Genomic DNA, 24,944 nt, shown 5'->3' on the forward strand with positions numbered 1-24,944 from the left:
AACACTTATAAGGTCCCAAAAGCGAGACTTTGGCTATGCCAATGCTTGTTGTAATTTGGTGTTAATCTGTTGGGTAGTTTTGGGATTATTAAAGAAAAAATATATATATATATCTATAGACGCGGATACACCGCAGTGGAGCCACGGATCCACCCGGCAACAGCAATGCTTTGATCGGCTGGCCACAACCTAAGAGAAAAGTTGTGTCCGCCATGCACAATGGGTACACGATCCCTGGGAGGGGGAATAAAGTGGAATAGGATATAAAAGGTCAGGATAAATGTATCTGGCCCCATGGGACTGATAGAGGGGTCTGTGAGTAAGAAATTGTAGAGAAACCCTTTATTGGAGCATGCTAGGATACATAGATCTGGACCCCAATGAAAAAAAATACCCACTCACACTGACTCGCACACCCACTTACACACCTACAGAACCACTCACACACCTACTCACATCCACACAGCCACTTACACACCCACTCAGAGAACCAGAACACCACTCACAGACCCACACAGTCACACACCCACTCACACACCTTTAAGCCACTCTCAGTCCCATTCACAGACCCACACAGCCACTCACTCATTAACAGACCAACACAGTCACTCAAACACCCACCTACAGCCAGTCACACACCCAATCACAGACCTACAAAGACATTTGAGATGTCATCAGTGATGTCACTGACCAGGTCATGAATGATGTAATATGTGACGTCATCAGCAGTGCATTGCAGGGGTGTGAGTTATAGTTAGCAGAACTAACTATAACGGAGGAATTTCTATGGTTTTGTATGAGTGAAATGTCCAGTTAACTATAACACCCCTGAAACCTATGTTTTTTTTTCAGTGAATTTCTAAGGTTTTTTAAATGCTAATTTCGAACTATAACGTGCCTGAAACCTATGGTTTTTTCAGTGAATTTCAAAGGTTTTTCAAATGCTATTTTCCAACGATGCCTACAGAGGTAGGACATGTGAAGAAAGAAGAAAAAACACACAGACAGAAGCAAAAGAAATGCAGAAAGAAGCAACAGAAGTCCACAAAGACGAAGAAAAGTGCAGGGAGAAGCAAGACGGGTGCAGAAAGAACCAACAGAAAGAGGCCTTGTTACAAAATCATCCTGTGCCCACAACTTGGGCACAGTGGCGAGCGATCTATCAGAGGCTTAGCGTAGTACAGAGGTGTTGGAGTAGTGTAGGGGGTTGTGCTGGGGTAGTGTTTTAGTGTTTCGGGTAGCGCAGTGGTGTTTGGGTAGTGTAGGGCGTCGTGCTGGGGGTAGTGTTTTAGGGTTTAGGGAAGTGCAGTGGTGTTTGTGTACTGTGGGGGTAGTGTTTTAGGGTTTAGGGTAGTGCAGCGGTGTTTGGGTAGTGTAGTGGGTCGTGCTGGGGTATTGTTTTAGGGTCATGCAGTGGTGTTTGTGTTGTGTAGGAGTCGTGCTGGGGGTAGTGTTTTAGGGTAGTGCAGTGGTGTTTGTGTAGTGTAGAGGGTCGTGCTGGGATAGATTTAAAGTTTAGGGTAGTGCTGTGGTGTTTGTGTAGCATAGGGGGTTGTGCTGGGGATGTGTTTTAGGGTTTAGGGTAGTGCAGTGTTTGGGTCATGTAGGAGTCGTGCTGGGGAAGTGTTTTAGGGTTTAGGGTAGTGCAGTAGTGTTTGGGGAGTGTAGGGGGTCTTGCTGGGGAAGTGTTTTAGGGTTTAGGGTAGTGCAGTGGTGTTTGGGTAGTGTAGGGGTCGTGCTGGGGGTAGATTTAGAGTTTAGGGTAGTGCAGTGGTTGTGTAGTGTAGGGGGTTGTGCTGGGGAAGTGTTTTAGGGTTTAGGGTAGTGCAGTGGTGTTTGGGTAGTGTAGGGGGTCTTGCTTGGGGGTAGCTATAGGGTAGTGCAGTGGTGTTTGTGCAGTTTTTGTGGGTTTGTGCTGGGGTAGTGTTTTAGGGTTTAGGGTAGTGTAATGGTGTTTATGTAGTGTAGGGGGTCGTGCTGGGGTTAGTGTTTTAGGGTTTAGGGTAGTGCAGTGGTGTTTGGGTACTGTAGGGGGTAGTGTTTTAGGGTGTAGGGTAGTGTAATGGTGTTTATGTAGTGTAGGGGGTCGTGCTGGGGTTAGTGTTTTAGGGTTTAGGGTAGTGCAGTGGTGTTTGGGTAGTGTGGGGTGTAGTGCTCACCAGGGAATTAACTGGAAGTCTACTACTGGTATTGAAAGTGATTGTTCAGTCTGCATGTCCGCATTTTCAAATTAAATAGAAGAGGATTTGAGATCTCTCTTAAAACATGCCCTAATTTTTCTTTCTACAGTACTAACCATAATTTCTATGATAAAATGAACCCCCTCATTTTGTTCCTTTTTAAATTAAATGTTTTAAGTGTTACCAGTTTATTTCATTCAAGATGGCTTCAGGTGTGCCATAATTTTGTCATAAGTACGACTTTTAGCACTCTAGTTGTTATTTAGAACACTCTGGGAAGCTGCAGTAGAACACAAAGGAATCAACTGCCAGGCTGCTCCTGTTGAAATATAACCGGAAGATATTTGAGATCTCACTTAAAACATGTCCTCATTTTTCTTTCTACAGCACTAACCATAATTTCTATGACCAAATTAACCCCATTATTTTCTACCTTTTTAAATTAAATGTTTTAAGTGTTACCACTTTATTCCAATCAAGATGGATTCAGGTGTTCCATACTTTAGTGATAAGTAAGACTGTTAGCGCTCTAGTTGTTCTTTAGAACACTCTGGGACATTCTGTCATTGGGCCATACTTGGGCTGCATCTGGGTGATATTTGTGCTACATTTGGGCTCTTTTGTCTCTGGCGGCCATCTTGGGAGACTTATGCGTTATTAAGTTTCCTAATTTCCTCATTTACTACAGTCTCGTCAGTAGGAAATACTTGTGTTTTACACTCTAGTTGCTCATTAGATCACTGTAGTAAAGCTACTGCTCACCAGGGAAGTCTGCTGCTGGTATTGAAAGTACGTTTCGATCTGCATGTCAGAATTTTTTTTAATGAAATAGAAGAGGATTTGAGAAATCACTCAAAATGTGCCCTATTTTTTCTTTCTGCAGCACTAATCATACTTTCTATGGCAAAATGAACCCCCCCCATTTTGTTCCTTTTTAAATTAAATGTTTTAGGAGTTACCACTTTATTCCAATCAAGATGGCTTCAGGTGTGCTATACTTTTGTCATAAGTAAGGCTGCTAGCACTCTAGTTGTTCTTTAGAACACTCTGGGAAGCTGCAGTAGAACACAAAGGAATCAACTGACAGTCTCTGCCCTTGGTGGATATACATGTTTTACTGAGAATGTCCGACTTCATTCTCACATCACTGAGAAAGACAATGTGAATTTACAGAAAATATGCATTCAGTTTAGCTTATAGATCACCTTATTTTTATTTTATTTTATTTTAAAAGTTTTATATAGCGCTGGCTAGACCCGGAGGTATCAGAGCGCTTTACATGAGCATCCGATCATAGTTACAGGTTACATCGTTACAAAGGTTACACAGTTCTTAGAGCATGGCAACATAGTTACTTGTAAGGTCGAGATAAACAATAAGCACAAATACGTAAGGGGAAAAGAAGGCAAGGGGAGAGATTCGGGGGGGTTGGAGTAGGGGAAGTAGACAGATAATGAAGGTGGGAAAGAGGAGGGGAGGGGAGGATGAGAGTCACAGCATGGGGAGAAGAGGGGAAGGGTGACGGGGACACAAACCGGTAGACGAGTCAAGGCAACGTCCAAAGTCCAGTAAGCTGTGATCCCAGGGGAAGTGGTATCCCTTCCCTATCTCTATTGCGAGAGGCTCCCTTTACGCAGTGGACTCTCTCAGAGAGGTCTCTGAGACTCCAAGGCCTACATACTGGATCCTTCCCCAAAAAGGGGAGAGGGAGTGCTTTGGCAAGGGGTGCCATACCATACCTCAAGTGTGAGTGGCTCCCTTGGCGCAGTGGACTCACTCAGCGGGTTAGCTGAGACTCCAGAGTATACATTTTGGATCTTTCCCCAACAAGGGGAGAAGGAGTGCTTAGTCAAAGGGCACAAAGGTCAGGGGCTAGGCAGAGTAGCAGGCCAGGGGAGAGATTCAGGGGAGAGAGAATAGGAGCTAGGGAAGAGACAATAAGGAGAGACGAAAAGAAGCCTAAAGACCGACTGGGTAGGTGACGACTAAGGAGGGAATCCAAGGCCCATCTCCCCTATAGCTAAACCAAGTAGCTCCATCGGGCATCAGACAAAATAGTTCAGTCTCAAAACATTGAGAGAGGAGGGAGGGAGAGACATAAATAGAGGGAGGATGCGGTAGGAGACAATAGGAGAGACGACAGGAAGTGCAACAATGTGGTTCAACAATATACTAGAAGAAAATCAACAAGTAAACATTAAATAAAACAATCAGCAATACAATTAGGGGAGGAGTGAAAGGCGAGAGAAAGTAGAGGGGGGTAGGGGAGGAGAGGGAGTGAGGATAAGGGAAGAGACAACCATAGAGACGAAAGGAAGTCTGTCTAAGGTTCACAGAAAAACAGGGTGGGGACAAAGGGCAAGGGCATGTGAGGGCTGAGGACAGAGGACAGAAGCTGGAAAGAGTAGGAGCGGAGAGGGGGGAAGGTTGCATGAGGTGCATAAGGTTTGAACAGAGGCACGTATCTCCTGCCTGGGGGCTGTATTGTTGGGACCATGTTTAGATAGAGAAAGGTCCTGGGTGGGGGAAGGGAAATTGAGAGGAGGCGTATTGGGCAAAGAAAGAGAGGTAAATCAGATAGTCACGTGATGAATCAAGGGAGGGCAGTGTGTTGAAGCTGTGGAGGGAGAGACGTGGAAAGGGAGGAGTGGAAGGATGCGGTGTTGGGAAAGGGTAAGGGGAGGATTCGGCAGAGGAGAAGAAAAAAGAGAGGGAATGTGGTCACAAGATGATATGAGAGAAAGGGGCCAGAGACATGAGAATATGAGTCATGTAAATGGGTACGAAGGACGCGGTAGTCAGACGGAGTTAGGAGGTAGTGGGAGAGACAGTAGTTGAGAGGTAGAAGGCAAAAGTTATCGGACGTGCGTTAGATTTTTCAAACAATTTTGTAGGGCATGCCGTAGACAATCAGCAATACTGCTTTACCTAATTGCTTGTGAATAATGTAAAAACATAGACCTAAGCAAAAAGAGAGAATAATATTCCAAATCAATATTTGAAGTATAGACCAGGGATCTCAAGGTGCAATAAACAGAGGTACTAGATGGTAAACAACAAAAGGACGAGGTAAATAATACAAGCAAGTAGGAAACAGGGTAGTCGGGATAGAAAAGGCAAAGGAGACTAGGCAATAGTAGCAAAAGAAAAAGGGGGGGGGGTGATTGACACAGTCCAGAGAAGCAAACAATTACAGCACAGCTACGCTTGGAGGGAGTTATAATAAGGCAATGTTGAAATAACCCTAGCAAAGCCATCAATCAATCCCCGCAAAGCTATAGAAGGAGAGGATCGCTAGGTTCAGGATCAAAAACATCGGGTCATCAATCAGCACAGATTTTCAAGGTGGGAGCATTGTTAAAAACAGGCCACAAGGTGGAGCTCCAGGCTAAGGAAGGGAGCTGTTTAAAATTCAAGGGAAAAGAGGCACTGTTATGCGAATGGCAACACGTCCATCTTGAGGGGCCTAGAAGTCGTCAGATCTCGGTTTTGGCACCATTTTGTAAGGCTAGTTGGATCACGCAATTTTGGTGCAGCAGGCCACTCGTTGCATCCTGTGGGCCCGCTCCGTAGACTCCCTCAGCAATCAGAGGCGGGTGCCACAATGGGGGGCAAGGGGGGTCAGAGACAAACAAACACAGAAGAGTAAAAGCAAAAACATGGGACGTTGCGTCGCTGGAGGACCGGCCGCCGGTATTCACCCTCAGACTAGGGATCATCGGTGTCCTGCTCCTGCTGAAGTCCTTCTTGAGTGTCTGTTTGTAATGCGCTAAATCGAGGTACACACAGCTCAAGAGACATGAGGCGGCTAATTCACAGCATATATTCAATCTTCAGTGCGCAGAGCAAACTCTCCTCCATGGAGACGTCACCTTATGTCTGGCGTTTCGGCGCGCTATTCTCCAGGACTAAGCACCACTATGTGGAAAGTCGTGCCGCCATTTATTAGTGCAACGGGCCGCGCGATGTGGGATTGTCGAGCTTTAGGCTCGTCGGTACCTCTTGCCGCGCTTACAGCATAGTTTGTGGAAAGTGTCCGCCCACTATCTCCGGCTATATGCTGCAACAGCACCAACGGTCGTGCTATAGGGCATATAATCTTCTCATGCAGCAAGTGCAGTCCCGAGTGCAGGTACTCACGGAACCCAGTCCGATGTCCGATCTCCAGTCCGCTTCAGGCACGGACTCAGTATAATCCTCGTCTCGTCGCTGATGTGTTTGCAGATTTGATAAGTAACTAAAGCACGTTGCACATTCACTGCAATGATATGACTTTTCCCCTTTGTGTGTTCGCTGGTGTCTTTGTAGGTCCTACTAAAGCTCTTGACACATTCACTGCACTTGAATGGTTTTTCTCCTGTGTGATTTCGCTGATGATACCTTAATGCTGAAGAGTCGCGAAAACTACTGTCACATTCACTTCAATTATAGGGTTTTTCCCCTGTGTGTGTTAGTTGATGACTTTTTAGGTCTGATAACCGACTAAAGCTCTTTACACATTCATTGCACTTGAATGATTTTTCCCCTGTGTGTGTTTGATTATGTCTTTGAAGGTTTGATAAGTGACTAAAGCACTTTGCACATTCACTGCAATGATATGGCTTTGCCCCTGTGTGTGTCCGCTGATGACTTTGAAGGCTTGATAACTGACTAAAGCTCTTTACACATTCACTGCACTTGAATGGTTTTTCCCCTGTATGTATTCGATTATGTCTTTGAAGGTTTGATAAGTGACTAAAGCACTTTGCACATTCACTGCAATGGTATGGCTTTTCCCCTTTGTGTGTTCGCTGGTGTCTTTGTAGATCTGATAACCTACTAAAGCTCTTGACATGTTCACTGCACTTGAATGGTTTTTGTCCTGTGTACGTGTGCTGATGAAGCTTGAGTAGTGATGACAAACTAAAGCTCTTGACGCATGTGTATGATTCTGCTTTCTTGTTTAGTATCTGTGGGTCATCTATATATTTGTCTACATCCCATTATTGCATTTCCTGATGGGCCAACATGGCTGATAAAGCACTTGTGTTTTTCTCACACACTTTATATGTGTGCAGTATTTTGCACATTTGATTTCTGTTTTAACAATAAAATGCAATAGCCACCAAATATTTGCCACACTCCTAATACGTAGGTGTCTTTGTAGGCTATTGTGTGTTTAGATTGGATTATGGCTATGCACGCTTTCGGGTAAAGATATATCTTTCTTCTGGCTGGTGCAAATTGGGACAGTCTGTTGTATTGTATATAGAAGAACATCTCTTTCCTTTGCCCATCAGTTGTCGGCTTCACTCTGTTGTGCTTTTCTCTGGTTACTGTGGTTTGGCCAGATAGAGTTTACAATTCACCTAGAGCACGGAATGATGGCTTGTCATCATATTATAAAACAGAGCACTGCGGTAATCACATCATACCGATCCCATGATCAAAGCTGGTATTGGACACTTGTTTATACAGGAGGCGGTTTGTTATTGTTGTTGCCTTAATTTTCCTAAGGTCATTTCTTTGTCTTGTGGCGTGGAGGTGCATAGCTCAGACTCTTACAATCACTGAACTGCTCTTGATGCTTCATCTGGGATCTGTCAGTTTACGTGCAGGTTCCTCTGTCGCAGACTGCGCTGATGTTTTCCTGAAAACTGTAGCTCATTATTTCTGCTATTATTGAAGATTTACAGCATGCGCTTGATTATTGATGGTCATTTCGTACATTCAAGGCTTGTTTTCTGTGTGAGTTATCGGGATAGATGCAGGGGGCAGATCCAAACCAGCCACACGTGGAGATCAATGACAAATACTGATTAATTCACTGAGCTTCCAAGCTGGTGACCATTACTTAATTGACTTGGTAAAGAAATTCTCTTGATGGTCTCCGAAGAGGTCCACGGGGACCCTCCATGTACGGCATAAACAGGTGCCAAGGGGATCTTTGCTGCATATGCTGTCATACAATGCAAATAAGGTATCAAGAAAGGAGGCATTCGGGATCCTCCCGGTCATAAAATGCAGGCAGTGAGTGAGGACAACAAGAGGAAAAGGTCTCAGGAGAGGCCGAACAGTGGTACCCAGGCTCGAGAGAAAACGATGAGTATACCAGATGGCAGACCCAGATCAGTCAGAATCAACGGGATGTGGGGGGTAATTCTCATCATCGTGGTATGCTGTTCTCCACACCTATGGTGAATAGTTTTATGGAAATCTGCCCGCTTGCTGTGGAGACGTACACATATGCTGGTGCCCTTCATATATGACCTTCTGTTAAGCCAGATGGAGCATCACATGTTTCAAGTTGGCCTTGAGTGGCTCATGCTTAATAAGCATCTTATGCCTGGCCTCCTGGACTGCCAGTGTGAAGTCTGGGTAAATGAAGATGTTGTTTCCATCAAAGTTTATTTCCCCTTTCCTCGGGTGCGGTTTAGTGCTGTATCTCAATGGCAAAAGTTTAGCAGTTGCGCTGTTATTGGGTATGCAGGGTCACCTGGTGGGGGCCTGGTAACAAGGGCCCTGTGTGCCCCCTCCACCACGAGTAGTAGAGAGAAGGCATCCCCACCAAACACACCTAGGAGCAGACTATCGACGCAGTCCTCCATCAGGTCAGTATTCACTGATTCGTGGACACATAGCATGTGAATATTATTGCAGCACAACCTAACCTCTAAATGTTAATTTTTTGCAGCATTCACTCAGACGACCTTCTCCATATTTTGAAGCATTTTTCCTTTCGACGCGAGCATGTTCACAGTTGTGGAAATGCGGTGTTCAGCTTCCGCCAAGCGGTGTTCATGCTTTTCCAACTTGCTGGTTATGGAATCCATGCAATATGGCATGTGGTCCATCTTGGTGTCTATGAAAACGAGCCTGTGCTGCATCACCTTGAGCAGCACGATCATGTCCTCCCCAGCCGGGTCTGAAAAGAATGGGTGTCGATCTCTTCCGCAGGCGGCTGTCGCTGAGAGGTCAACTTGGATTCACACCATGTTTCAAAGGGCAATTTCATGTGCCTGTTATTCGCTTTGCCCATTTCAAGGTGGCCCAGAGTTGCTGATGTTGTGTCTTGGTGTTAGCACCTTACGCAGAGTGTCTCACACTCACCTGGTTCCAACCGTGGAGACGCTAGAGGTGATGCTAGACCTCCTATCCCTCGTAGGCCAAGACCTAAACAAGGCATGGCCACTGGGGGGGAAGGGAGATTGTAACAAAATAGGAAAACTGCGACTTGCGGTGCTAGTTCCGGTCAGCAAGTGTGCAACACAGCAAAAACTAGAGCCTCTGAGTCTGCAAAGGTAGATGCACGCAGGACATGGAGCTCTGGCTTGAGAAGATGCAATGCACTGGGTCTTTTCCTTCTGTCCGAGGGACGACGGCGGCCGAGGCACACCTAAGGGACTGAAGAAGAAGACCCTTAGTAATGTGCTTACTTCTGGGCTTCACTCCATCTGCAGCAATAACGCTCTGGGGTTTCCTGTGGGGCCTGTTGTGCTCCCTGCTGAGACTGAGGCCAGGAAGGAAAAGCATGAAAAATAGTTTTCTCAAAAACATGATTCATGATATCCCAGCAGAAGGCTTTTTCACATGGTAAAATCACCTTAGAACACACCACAATTCCTAAAATGAGTATGGTACCATCAACAAGTGATTTATAATGTAACTAAAGTCTTAAAACCTTCTATTAAGTGCAATGCTTTTTAATGAGGTGCTATCAAGTATATTGGTCCCAAGATGGCTGCCAACACTTCTTGGATGAAGTCTCACAGCCAATCAGATCTCATGATGAGATGTGTTGTTAGGCTCTGCCCAGATATATATGTATATTTTCCTTTAATATCTAAAACTACTGAACAGATTTACACCATTTAACCAAAGGGCACAAGTGTGAACCAAGGACTACCTGTTTGCCAAATTTGGTGTCATTCCGTTCAACAGTTCGGGCTGTAGCTGCGATGAACGGTTCCTATGGAAAATTGCATTGGGAAAACTCGTTTTGGGACCCCCTTTCTTCTCAGCCCCTGCTTCACGAATCAGCCCGGGACTTTCAGGATAGGAGCGGACCGGAGCTGGCCATTAGTTTTGAAAATTTCGTGAAGATTCGTCAACCGGCGCCAAAGTTATTCCAAATAGAATGTTGCGGATTTCCTATGGAAAATAGGTCCTAACTATAACTACCTACTGGCGACCGCCAGTAGGATATATATATATTACCTACTGGCGGTCGCCAGTAGGTATATATAGTTAGGACCTAGTTTCCATAGGAAATCCGCAACATTCTATTGGGAATAACTTTGGCGCCGGTTGATGAATCTCCGCGAATTTCTCAAAGAAGATGGCCTGCTCTGCTCCGCTCCTTCCCTGGAAGTTTTGGGGGGGATTCGTCAAGTGGGGGCTGAGAAAAAAGAGGGGTCCCAAAACGTGTTTTCCCCATGTTATTTTCCATAGGACGATTAGACACGGCTACAGCCCGAACCGCTGAACGGAATTACACCAAACTTGGCAAAATGGTAGGGACTGGTACGCAGTACGGCCTATTCTTTAAATGGTGTAAATCCCTCCAGTAGTTGTTGAGAAAATTGAATTTGAAAAAATGTATATATCTATATAAGCTTACTGTAAGCTTACTGTACTCTGTACCTTCCCGAGTACGAGCTGCATTCTGATTGGCTGCCAATGTCTGTCAACACTTCAAAACAGAAATTGTTGGCAGCCATCTTGTACCTCGGTAGACTGAGGCACAGGAAAGCAGAAAAACAAATGTGTAGAACTCAAAAAGGGGGCAGGGTAGAAGCACCCTGACCCCTTAGGCCTGCTCAGGGGGTCCCATAAGGACCCCCCAGGATCCCACAAAAATTCTTTTTTTTTTTTAAAAATCGCGGGGTACGCGTGAGATCTGATTGGCTGTCAGCACTTCATCCAAGAAGTGTTGGCAGCCATCTTGGGACCAATATACATGATAGCGCCTCATTAAAAAACATTGTAGTTAATAGAAGGTTTTAGGACTTTATTTACATTATAAATCATTTGTTGATGGTACCATACTCATTTTAGGAATTGTGGTGTGTTCTAAGGTGATTTTACCAAGTGAAAAAGCATTCTGCTGGGATATCATGAATCATGTTTGAAAGAAAACTATTATCTCATGCTTTTCCCACAGTGGTTTGGAAGGGGATCTGTAAGCTAAACTGAAAGCATATTTTCTGTAAATTCACATTATCTTTCTCAGTCATGTGAGAATGAAGTCTGACATTCTCAGTAAAACATGTACATCCAACAAGGACAGAGACTGTCAGTTGATTCCTTTGTGTTCTACTGCAGCCTCCTAGAGTGTTCTAAAGAACAACTAGAGCGCTAACAGTCCTACTTATTACAAAGGTATGGCACACCTGAAGCCATCTTGATTGGAATAAAGTGGTAACTCTTAAAACATTTAATTTAAAAAGGAACAAAATGAGGGGGTATATTTTTCCATAGAAAGTATGATTAGTGCTGCAGAAAGAAAAATTAGGGCACATTTTGAGTGACTTCTCAAATCCTCTTCTATTTCATTAAAAAATTCTGACATGCAGTCTCCCGAGATGGCCACCAGAGACAAAAGAGCCCAAATGTAGCCCAAATATCACCCAGATGTAGCCCAAGAATAGCCCAATGACAGAATGTCCCAGAGTGTTCTAAAGAACAAGTAGAGCGCTAACAGTCTTACTTATGACAAAAGTATGGCACACCAGAAGCCATCTTGATTGGAATGAAGTGGTAAGTCTGAAAACATTTAATTTAAAAAGGAACAAAATGAGGGGGTTCATTTTGCCATAGAAAGTATGATTAGTGCTTCAGAAAGAAAAATTAGGGCACATTTTGAGTGACTTCTCAAATCCTCTTCTATTTCATTAAAAAAATTCTAAAATGCAGACTGAAACATGCACTTTGAATACCAGCAGCAGACTTCCCTGGTGAGCAGTAGCTTTACTACAGTGATCTAATGAGCAACTAGAGTGCTAACATTCAGAATTTATGGCAAATGTGTGACACATCTGAATGCCTTCTTGATGGAACCAAAGTAAACAAGCATTGAAAATGCAATAGATCTTGCCCTCGTTTAAGTTAAAGCCATTCTGTTTGTAATGAGGTGGCTTTTTAGCTTTGCTTTTATTAGTGTTTTTAAAACTTTCATGTAAATAACATGCATATGTATGCATATATGTATATGTATGCATGCATTTATATTTGTATTTATATAGATATGCAGATTATATATGTTCATATATGTATGTGTATATATATATATATATATATATATATATATATATACACATACATATATATAAATGCATATATATGCATATATATATTTGTATATGTGTGCGTGTAGAGGTGTAGAGGTAGAGAAGAAGAGATAGTAGAGAGAGAAGTAGAGAGAGGTAGAGAGTAGAGAGTGAGTAATAGAGAGTAGAGAGTGAGTAGTAGAGAGCAGTAGAGTGAATAGAGTGAGTAGTAGAGAGTGAGTAGTAGAGTGAATAGAGTGAGTAGTAGAGAGTAGTAGAGTGAATAGTAGAGTGAGTAGTAGAGAGTAGTAGAGAGTAAGTAGTAGAGTGAGTAGTAGGGAGCAGTAGAGAGTAGTAAAGAGTGAGAGTAGTGGAGTGAGAGTAGTGGAGTGAGAGTAGTGGAGTGAGAGTAGTGGAGTGAGAGTAGTGGAGTGAGAGTAGTGGAGTGAGAGTAGTGGAGTGAGAGTAGTGGAGTGAGAGTAGTAGAGTGAGAGTAGTAGAGTGAGAGTAGTAGAGTGAGAGTAGTAGAGTGAGAGTAGTAGAGTGAGAGTAGAAGAGTGAGAGTAGTAGAGTGAGTAGTAGAGAGCGAGTAGTAGAGAGCGAGTAGTAGAGAGCGAGTAGTAGAGAGCGAGTAGTAGAGAGCGAGTAGTAGAGACTGAGTAGTAGAGACTGAGTAGTAGAGACTGAGTAGTAGAGACTGAGAGTAGTAGAGAGTGAGAGTAGTAGAGAGTGAGAGTAGTAGAGAGTGAGAGTAGTAGAGAGTGAGAGTAGTAGAGAGTGAGAGTAGTAGAGAGTGAGAGTAGTAGAGTGAGAGTAGTAGAGTGTGAGTAGTAGAGAGCGAGTAGTAGAGAGCGAGTAGTAGAGAGCGAGTAGTAGAGAGCGAGTAGTAGAGAGCGAGTAGTAGAGAGCGAGTAGTAGAGAGCGAGTAGTAGAGAGCGAGTAGTAGAGAGCGAGTAGTAGAGAGTAGTAGAGTAGTAGAGAGTAGTAGAGTAGTAGGGAGTAAGTAGTAGAGAGTAAGTAGTAGAGAGTGAGAGTAGTAGAGTGAGAGTAGTAGAGTGAGAGTAGTAGAGTGAGAGGTAGAGAGTGAGAGGTAGAGAGTGAGTAGTAGAGAGCGAGTAGTAGAGAGCGAGTAGTAGAGACTGAGTAGTAGAGACTGAGTAGTAGAGAGTGAGAGTAGTAGAGAGTGAGAGTAGTAGAGAGTGAGAGTAGTAGAGAGTGAGAGTAGTAGAGTGAGAGTAGTAGAGTGAGAGTAGTAGAGTGAGTAGTAGAGTGAGTAGTAGAGTGAGTAGTAGAGTGAGTAGTAGAGTGAGTAGTAGAGAGCGAGTAGTAGAGAGCGAGTAGTAGAGAGCGAGTAGTAGAGAGCGAGTAGTAGAGAGTAGTAGAGAGTAGTAGAGAGTAGTAGAGAGTAGTAGAGAGTAGTAGAGTAGTAGAGAGTAGTAGAGTAGTAGAGAGTAAGTAGTAGAGAGTAAGTAGTAGAGAGTGAGTAGTAGAGAGTGAGTAGTAGAGAGTGAGTAGTAGAGAGTGAGTAGTAGAGAGTGAGTAGTAGAGAGTGAGTAGTAGAGAGTGAGTAGTAGAGTAGTAGAGTGAGAGTAGTAGAGTGAGAGTAGTAGAGTGAGAGTAGTAGAGGGTGAGTAGTAGAGGGTGAGTAGTAGAGGGTGAGTAGTAGAGAGTGAGTAGTAGAGAGTGAGTAGTAGGGAGTGAGTAGTAGAGAGTAGTGGAGAATATTCCAAAGTTTGGCACAGCACCACTTGCACAATAAGTCCAATCAAATCATATCACTTAGAGTCCTTATTGAAGCGCTGAATCTTGGTGTATATTCAAATGCTTTTATTTTCCTTACGTTTATGTACCACAGCCAGCCGACGTGTTTCGTTCTGTACAATAGAACTTCTTCAGGGCGTTCTTATTTCCTTCAAGTTATGTCGGCATCCTGTTGTCATATAACTAGATATTTCTTCCAAATGTTAGACGAGACGCAAGTACATTCTTATTCAAAGTGACTAGGTATCAATTTTACCCACACAATTCGGGCAGACTTGAGTGATTTATAGCATCCTCAAAGTCGGTCTTTCAAAAATTCCAAAGTATAGGACATGATAATCCAAATCCAAATGTTTCTCAAGAAAAGTCATTTTCAATTGTTCGGAATATCGGCGTTTGGGCAGATATGACCCAGGGACCCCCAGTATGCAAGGGGAACTAGTCCCCCCTCTGCAAACGCGCCAGTGGGCTGCGTTGCAGAGAGGTGTAAAAAGGGGCATAGCCTCATTACACCTCTGTGCAAGGCAGCCCCCTGGCGCATACTGGAGGTTCCAGGTGGGCTAGTTGGCCCCCAGGGACCCCCAGTATGCAAGGGGAATTAGTTCCCCCTCTTCAAACATGCACGGGGGCTGCGTTGCAGAGAGGTGTAAAAAAGGGTGTGGCCTCATTACACCTCTCTGCAATGCAGCCCCCTGGCGCATACTGGAGGCTCCTGGTGGGCTAGTTGGCCCCCAGGGACCGCCAGTATGCAAGGGGAATTAGTTCCCCCTCTGCAAACGTGCCAGGGGGCTGCGTTGCAGAGTGGTGTAACAAGGGGCATAGCCTCATTACACCTCTAAAATGCAGCCCCCTGGCGCATACTGGTGGTTCCAGGTGAGCTAGTTGGCCCCCAGGGGCCCCCAGTATGCAAGGGGAATTAGTTCCCCCTCTTCAAACATGCATGGGGGCTGCGTTGCAGAGAGGTGTAAAAAAGGGTGTGGCCTCATTACACCTCTCTGCAATGCAGCTCCCAGGCGCATACTGCAGGTTCAAGGTGGGCTAGTTGGCCCCCAGGGACCCCCAGTATGCAAGGAGAATTAGTTCCCCCTCTGCAAACATGCATGGGGGCTGCGTTGCAGAGAGGTGTAAAAAGGGGCGTGGCTTCATTACACCTCTCTGCAATGCAGTCCCCTGGCGCATACTGGAGATTCCTGGTGGGCTTTCAGGTCTTATATAGTTAGGAATTAGTATTAAAAAAACCTTTGAAATTCACTGAAAAACCATAGGTTTCAGGCCTTGTATAGTTGGGAATTAGCATTTAAAAAACCTTGCAAATTCACTGAAAAAACCATAGGTTTCAGGCCTTAGATAGTTAAGAATTAGCATTTAAAAAACCTTTGAAATTCACTGAAAAAACCATAGGTTTCAGGCCTTATATAGTTAGGAATTAGCATTTAAAAAACCTTTAAAATTCACTCAAAAAACTAAGTTTTAGGGGTGTTATAGTTAGCTGGACATTTCACTCATACAAAACCATTGAAATTGCTCCTATATAGTTAGTTGTACTAACTATATTTCGCGCACTCGCAATCCACTGCTGATGATGTCACATATTACATCATTCATGACATGGTCAGTGACATCAGTGATGACATCTCAAATGACATCACTGATGACATCACTGATGACATCATCCACGTGACAATCACATACACCTTTTCATACACTAGTAAAATCTTTCATCACTCTTTGTAAAATACAGAGTATCATATTTGAATCCATTGTTACAGCAATACAAGTATCTAAAAACCCACTCAGTGATTCATAGATGTATACACACATCTAATCACTTACCTGTAGATTCACTCATACATGCTGTCAATGTACAATAGAACACTATTAAAAATACTTATACACCTAAGTTGACATTACACACCAGCCCACATCCTATTCACATATGAAGCCATCCTACTCACTTATGCAACCAATGGATCATACTTACATATTTACTTAGCTACACACTTATACAAACACAACTTCATCTATTCATTTAGATAGTAAGTCATACTTAGTGAATTATAAAATCATTATTACAAGTATAAAGTTATCCATACAGTCACTCACACAATCATTGAGTCTTCTGTATACTTATTTATATACAACAACTGACACATACACTGCCTTTTACTTTTCTAGTTTGTTGTACATGTGCCATTGAGAAATATATTTGCTCATCACCACACCCATAAAGATATTCACTCACCCAAACAACTGTTAGAACATGTAGTTTTAACTTCATATATCTACTGAATCAACTATTCACACATCTTTGGGCAGTCACACCCCCCCAACCGAACCACACACACATTCACTCTCCCATACAAATACTCAGTTAACTAATCAATAACTAATGTAGACTTTCACATAGCTAGTAACCAACTGGAGTACCAGTTTACACAACAACTGACAAAGTGATACAGATATTCACACAGTTTAGTCACTATCCACTATATTTAGTGAGACACTATAAATTGGTCAAGAAAACAGTCAATTACACTGCTACTAAATCCTCCATCCAAATATTTATTTTTATATATCCTCTCATTCTTCAATGCAAATTGCTGTATATATAATGCATATTTAAATAACGAAGCAAACCACATTCACTGGATGATGTCATCAGTGATGTCATTTGAGATGTCATCAGTGATGTCACTGACCATGTCATGAATGATGTAATATGTGACATCATCAGCAGTGGATTGCGGGTGCGTGAAATATAGTTAGAACAACTAACTATATAGGAGCAATTTCAATGGTTTTGTATGAGTGAAATGTCCAGCTAACTATAACACCCCTAAACCTTATAGTTTTTTGAGTGAATTTTAAAGGTTTTTTAAATGCTAATTCCTAACTATATAAGGCCTGAAACCTATGGTTTTTTCAGTGAATATATATATATATATATATATATATATATATATATATATATATATATATATATATATATATATATATATATATATATATATATATATATATATATATATATATATATATATATATATATATATATATATATATATATATATATATATATATATATATATATATATATATATATTCCAGAAAGTAGCTTGCAGTTACTTACCATTTGCTTGCTTCATTGACACTCTTATTTGCTGGCTCATGGTTGATCAGCACATGCAGGTTTCACTTTGTTTGTTCCTTTCTCCTTTAAGTGGAGTGTGGACCAAATACTGGTTGCTTCTATTTTTATTTCTTGTCCTCCACTGCTTGCTCTTAGATTGAGGTACTTTTTTCTTTCTTTCTTCCCTGTACTTGGAGTTGCTTGTTCTCCCGTTACACCTCCTGTGTTAATATGTGTACCACCACCCTACCATCATCACCCAAACCATACCACCACACACACAATCTTACCACGACCCTTCCCACACCTCACCACCCCACCCTGCCACCATCCTCAGAACCACTATCACCACCACCACCACCCTAACCACCCCCCCTTCACTCAATATCGTTCTCACTTTGTGTGGAAGCCCTTCATTTTTGTTTTTACAATAATTCTTAACAAATTAACACATTACTTGATTGTTGTTTTAATGGAAAGTTGTGACTTCTGTTTGTTAACTCTTGAGTTTCTTGTTGCCTTAAACTATGCACCAAGGTATCCAGTAAAGCTAAGTCATAAAGATTAAGAAACATTTACACGTCTTCTATAGTTACTTACCAACATGTCGGCCTTATCTATTGGAATCAATAAGTGAACATCGAGAAGGAACTCAATTGCAGGATGTTGCTTTGAACTCTAGTGCGAGTGCTCTCTGGGCAGATTCATATTTCCATAAACTTCAAATTAGCATGCCGTGTGCACCTTAATTGCTGTGCAGTGGAAATAAGAAAAATAAGTGTTCATAGCATTACCTAACATATATTCAATAGAGCAACATTCAAACACAGACAATCCTGCTTTAAAGACTTATTCCGTGGGCTTCCCTCTTTCGTGTTTTTTCCATCCCTGCCCCTGGTGAATAGTATTATTACTTGTATCGTTCCACTACTTACTTTTCAGACAGTCCTTTCAGTTTTGTTAAACACTCCATTAGAGTGCATTGTTTTTAGCTGTCTCCATCGTGTACTTCTTTTCACCCCTCCACTGCGCTCCATGTTGGCTTCCCCCATGTGCTTGCAACCCCCACCCCTCCGTGTTGTGCTTGCCTTTGTGTGCTTCTCCTACGCATTACTTTCTCACCTGTGAGCCTCTTCCCTGTTCCACATTTCACTTTCTCTTGTCTGCGTGCTTCTGTTCCCCCCCGCGCTCCACACTGCCCTATCTCGCTCATGGTATGCACTTCTGCTGCCCTCCACGTTACTTCCAAGCTTGCCCTCCCCTATCCTCGACCCTATGTGTTGCTTCCACTCCTTCTAGCCTTTTCGTATAACTTTATTTTTTAATTTTAACGCTTTGACACTAATTTAGATCAGTAAATCAAATAAATAGAAACCCCCACTGCATTTTCACATGTTGTAGGCACGTGCATGTGCCCACTAAATGACACAGCTGCTGTGGCTGAGTCATAGCACCAATTAGGCTTGTTGGTTTGCCAATGCTTGTTTTTCCCCATTGCCATGCAGTGCAAATTGGTCCAACATCCCACACATCCATCCCTTCGCCCTTTACAAATTGGTGGTTGCAGATGTTTATCTGCAATAAAAATATTTGGGCTCTGTAGTTTGTCATGAATAGATACATTTTTGTTGTAATGTTTTTCTTGTTTTTTGCAAACTCTGGGGAAAAATGGCTTTGTAGACTTGACATATTCAAATGTTATACTTGCACTTACTCATTTTGTTTTGGTCAAAATTTAGTACGGATTGGTTTGAAAGTCTGTTTGACATGTATCGGCTTCAATCCCATTGCTAATGTCTTGTTGTATTACATATAATGAAAGATGTATAGCTCATCGTGAATTTTACTGATAATATGATTTATTTCGCATATGTACTTCCTTTCTGGTGGTTTTGATTTACTGATGCTTTTTTATTAGACACCATGATGCAAAGGGTGATCTCCTCCTTCCTGTCCCGAAATTAATTAGATTTCATTAATAGCGTTCATGTTTTTTCTTTTGGGCATGTCTGTAATATTTACTTGGTGATTAGTTCATGCTTCTACTAAGGTTTTGCTGCCCTCCCAGAGTTCAGACGAGTTGCCTTCAGCACAGCCATTCTTGCTCCTTCCCTCCAAGTTCTCGAAGGACTTCCTTCACAAGGCCCTCACTTTGTAAATCAGAAATTTACTCCTGCAGTTTGAATACTACCCTTTTGAGCACATTTCGTACTTTTGTGGTATATACAAAGGAGCTACAGGGTAATACAGAACAGTTGTAGATCTGCTTAATAATCAAACTTGTTGCATTTTACATATGCAAATTCTCTGCCAACTGGACTCATCTGCATGTTTGGTGTTCACTTTCACATTTTTTGTCTTCGAGAATCCCATATCCACTACTGATGGTATGGGGATGTTTGTTTCCTCCCTAATCCGTCATGAAAAAAAGCATTTACTGAATCTCTTCACATGCATTTCCAGATTCGGAAACCGGCTAAAAGGAATTCGCGAATACCCACAAACATATAGATGCCTTTGTGGGTATTCAGTTAGAGCCATACAGATGCACCAATAAACCGATCCTATTCCTAATTATGTCAATGCAAGAATGCCACTTTGCAACTGAGGAAATTCTACCTATAACTAATTTTGTCTAATGAGAGTTGGGAATTTTAGGTGTGCCTAATGCACATTCTGCATACCCAACTTCAACTTGTGTGTGCAAAATATTTTGTAAATTCGACCTATTATTAAAAAAAGGATTTTTTGGGTGTGTTTTCTCCGTTATTTGTTTATTTTGCTTCTGTTAACATGTCGCACTCATTGCATGTTTAGGTCCCCAAATGCAATCAATGTTTGTCTTATTCACAAAGGATACATTTAAAATGTTGAATTTTGGTGCTTTAGGATTTCAAAAATAATAGAATAGTTCTATTGTGGTGTAGTATTCATGGAGTACTACAATACGTAAAAAGTTTGCATGTGGAATCTACACTGGGTTGGACATTTCATATGCAGGTAACATTATTCAGCCGACAGACAAAGCCGACATGGTTGGTGTTTATAATGTGCATGCACACAGACACACCCTGTATGGCACATCTGCAAAGACAGCATATGAGCACGTACATACAGACCATCAAACCTGCATACATCAATGTGCTCATTTAAAAGGTCCTACCTCCGTTTCTGCTGCAGGGGTTATTGGTTAATGTTCGTCAGTGGAGCACAGGATTATATGCAGCAAAAGGGTAATGTGTATTTGAGCTTTAGTGATGCACCTCACATCACTGTTTGGTGTGTCTCTTTGGATCACAGGGTGATGTGCCTCAGTGCCACATTGAAATATATGCATCATAGGAGCTCTGGGAGTTCCTCCTCGGAGTATCACTGAGGAATTTGGTTTAGGAGAAGACTGAGTGTTCAGGTAGCCTTAAATAACGTCGAGTTCAGGGGTATACAGATGTGTGCATTATATGCTCACATGGAGATGTCCTGCTAAGGACCCAATTTTATCTTCAATGGGAAGACTTAATAAGTACAATTGAGGAAACACGTTGACGAGCCCCTTGTCCTTTTTAACATCTTCATTCCTGAGATTTTTTGACTAGTAGCATTTTCCCCAAAAATTCTTTTTAAGCCGACCAATATAATGATAGTAATACTAACTAGCATGTACCACAAAGAGTTCATAAAAATGCTGATCGACTCCTATTAGGCCTAAGGCATTATGAACATATTATACCCACCCTCAAAGTGCTCCACTGGTGCCCAGTTAAAGAGAGAGCACAACCCTCTAAATACATAGTTAAGCTCATGCAAATCTTCTCCATTGTATATTGTCCGAAATTTGAATTCCAATATCTTATTCTGCACACCACCATCGCCTGAAACTAAATGTGCCTCAGATTGGGTGTTCCATTCCTTCGAACCTCTTCCAACACAGCTCTGAGTAAAGCTCATGTATGGTTGAATGGATGTTTTGCTGCTTTAAAGTTTTATCTGGGATTTCAGCATTTCGGTTCCGATCAAAAATATGTCTTGTGTCACTTTTTCTAAATATGTTTCATTGCTGTGCTCCTCAATAGTATTTTGTAATCGGTGTTAACATTGCACTCCAGGTGCAAAATGTTCCATGCAGCAAATGATTGTAATCAGATGTGCGAAGAATAACATTCACGTTAGTGTGTGTCCTCATGTAAAAACGTAACTTGTGCTATGTAAAGCACTCTGATACCTGATTCGGTTCGGGTCTAGTTCGCGCTATATAAAACTCTACAAAAAAAAAAAAAAAAAGAAACCTTGTTATGTAATTCTGTGTGTGTAAGTGGCATTTATGAAAACTGTATGTCTTTTCTAACATCCCTAAACCAATTAAAATAGCAAATATACCATTGTGGAACCCTGACCCTGACAGCTGAAGTAATTGTACAGCTAGCATTTCTTGCACCACAGCCAATACAATTTGCATTATGTTTTTTCGATAATAAATACTGCGTTACAGTATTCGTAAACCCAATTCTGAAAAAAAGGCCCTTGACAGACATAGGGCGGTTGTCATTTCACAGTTGGCTGAAGCACTCACTTAAAGCTGGTTAATGACAGAGCTTTGGTTCTGAGGTTGTGAGTCATCCTACACACTGCTGCAGCCTGAACCGGCTTGTGATATTGGGAAACATTTGATCTCGTCGGTAGATCGGATATTTAATCCAAGTATCTGCCAGTATATCTTTTTTTACAGCTTCCCTTTTGCTGATTTATTCGAGGGTTTACAATAGGGTGTGTGTGGTGACCGCAAGCCTCTTTGTTTGATCTGGGGAGGAGCGGTGCGTGGCATCGACAGACACTGTTCTGCTGCCGTCATACGGGTTTCGAGTGTGTCAGCTCGCCTCGTGACTCTACACCGCATGTCAATACCGTGGTGACATCTCCTGACTGCTAATTTACATGCATAGAGGACAGGCCACGTCAGCTAAGAAATGCTCCAGGGAACCTGGTCCCCAAACACCCTGTGGTTTGTGAGTGTTCTAGGGGCATATGCTCTGCGTCTTTTATCTGATATATACTGATTTAACTCACTCGTGATCATGTCCTCAAATTCTATTGTTTTGTAATTGCATTTAAATAGTACTTACTACCCCGACGAGGCTTTGAAGGATTGTCAGAATAAGGTTTTCCTTTTCTTGACATTCAAACGATTTTTCCAATTTTTTTTCTTCTATAGCAGCGGTTCTTAAAATGTGGGCTGCAAAACCTATTCAGGGGGTCCTCTACTACTTAGAAAATTAATTATTAGCATATTATTAAAGGGTTCTAGACCTGAGGGTGCCAACCCTAACATTTTATTTTGGTTTTCTTTTTCAAATCTTTTTACTCTTTTATCTTCCTTATGTTCTTTCCTATGCTCATGCAGCTTGTGCTGCAGTGCTCCACCTTTAGAACATACATGGCAAATCATTGACCATTTTCTGTAGCGGACTCGGAGTACCTCTGCATCTCTTATTTGGGAAACAGTCATCCGGTGTGCACCTATGCTGTGAGTTTTACTATTAGTATGATGTCTTTCAAGAACCCTCCTTCCTTACTTGCAGAGTAGGAGCTCAAGATAATGGAGGAGATGGTTTATATTATTCAGAAATAAAAGTGAGGAAATAAGTAGAGGGCCTCGGCCACTGGGAATGCCCCTGAGCACCTTGTCTCCTGATGAGATTGTATGCCAAAGTACCCAAGAAGGCTCTCCTTTCTGAGTTGAGGTCACCCTACCTAGCGATGTGCAAGCAATTCCTGGAAAGATGAAAGTGCGGTTCAGAAGACCTTATTTTCTCTTACACTATGTGACCTGTTTTAGTCAGATTTGATTGTCAATCTCTAGGGAACAGGCAACATCCAGGCCATATTGGAAGAGGCATTTGCGCTAAATTTCTCAGTGACTCCTAAGGACTGAGTACCCCTATCTTCAAGACTGTTTAAACTCTTGGGTTCTCTGTAAATGAATACAAATTCTCATTGGTGCACCCCTTCCTCACACCCCCAAAAGATAATTTATTTCTTTGAGAAGTTGCTGGGTTCCAGCCTGTAAAGGGCTTCCCTTCAGAGGGTATAATTGTATGAACCTTACAGCCGAATGCTTCCTGATTATAAACAAGACCATATCATACTCCAAGTCTCTTCGTGAGATGCCCTTTCAAACTGCTGCACGTGTACCACGTGGTCTAATCTAGTTCTTCAGAATATGGGTGGAGCACAGGGCCAGTAAACTCTACAAAGATTCCTTCTGCAATTTCTCCATCCACATAAATGTGTGGTAGCACATTACAATTATCGTAGCATTGAAAGATATTTTCTATCTGATGAATTCTGAAGTGGTGATAAGTCATAGACCACATAACAGCCCTCCGAGGAAACAAAAGATCCCCCCACACCTCTCAGCTCTCACTGGCACCAGGTCTGAAGCACTGGGCATTTGAGCATGGAATGTTTTTTCTGGTCTCCAACCTTTCTTAGATAAGTGACACCACATTAGACAGCTTGAACAAGCTTCTCCACTCTCCTCAAAAGTAGTGAGAAATCCGACAGAAATAAAGTAATTCCTCATTCAACAACTTTAATTTCTCCTGGGAAAATTCAGACTAGCAGTGATCAGTCGTTTTTAGGTCGATCCTAGAGCCTGAGCGCCTGCGTGCTTTGTGAGACTTATAGTAGACAAGTAGCGAATGGAAGCCCCGCCCACTCTATGCCCATGTTTGCCATTGGCTTGTGTCATTGTCTGTCCTAAATGCTGGCTTCTGATTCGTCAATCCCCTTGTTAGTCCCTCCTTAGTACCGCCTCCTCTTCATTTGTCACCTCCCATGGAGACTGGCCCCTTTTCTTCGGTTGTTGCACAGTACGTTTTCTTTACTCTTTCAGCACTATTTTCTGTAATGAGGTTCTCCTACTGATGGCATGACGTGCTTTGGTACCTTCTCCCTACCCCTCACATTGTTGTGCTTCGTTCCCCCCAACCTCCCTCCCATTGTCCATGCCTGCTTTTCCCCTCCACTCCCTCTCTCCCGTTGTCCGTGCCTTCACCCCCCTTCCCGCCCGTTCTCCGTGATGCCCACCATTTGCAATGAAATAGATCTCATGTAAATTGAAGACCTATTGCATTGCAAATGCTTGTTATTATTATAAGGGCTGCAATTTAGCTGAGTAAGACAGAACAGTACTCTCCGTGTTCTCCTAAGAATTTGAATCAAAGACTGATCACCAGTAAGTTTTCTATGACTGTTTTGGGAGTAAAGCTTGCTTTTATGCAGGGTGATAAAAATGTGCTCGTGTCAGATGATTTGTTCAACAGAGTGCTGATCCATTTATCCTCAATAGTGGTTACACTTTTATAAACTTCAGTCTTTTGGTCGTGTACAGAGAGAGGGAATGGAGTGGAACTGGGCAAGGGAGAAAGAACTTGAGCAAGGCCATTGAGGAAGTGGAAGAACAAGATCCTTCTCTATTAATAATTCTTTTGGGGGTGGTAATAAATCCTGCTCGAAGTTGTGTTGTGACAAGGGCACTAAGTCCTTATGGCTTGCAATCTTCCAATAGTCTGAGCCAGGACTGGACCCATCTTCTCACCTGGGGGTTTGGCATGAAGTGTGGTTAAGAAG

At 42.5% G+C, this 24,944-nt stretch overlaps 1 protein-coding gene across 4 annotated transcripts in view; it reads left to right on the forward strand.

Moving 5' to 3' along the window:
- Positions 1-24,944, forward strand: part of MAP7 (microtubule associated protein 7) — a 1,007,524-nt gene that overhangs the window by 257,595 nt on the left and 724,985 nt on the right. The gene's annotated exons all lie outside the window — the stretch shown is intronic.

The sequence above is a fragment of the Lissotriton helveticus genome, chromosome 6 (assembly GCF_964261635.1).
Source record: "Lissotriton helveticus chromosome 6, aLisHel1.1, whole genome shotgun sequence".
NCBI lineage: Eukaryota > Metazoa > Chordata > Amphibia > Caudata > Salamandridae > Lissotriton > Lissotriton helveticus.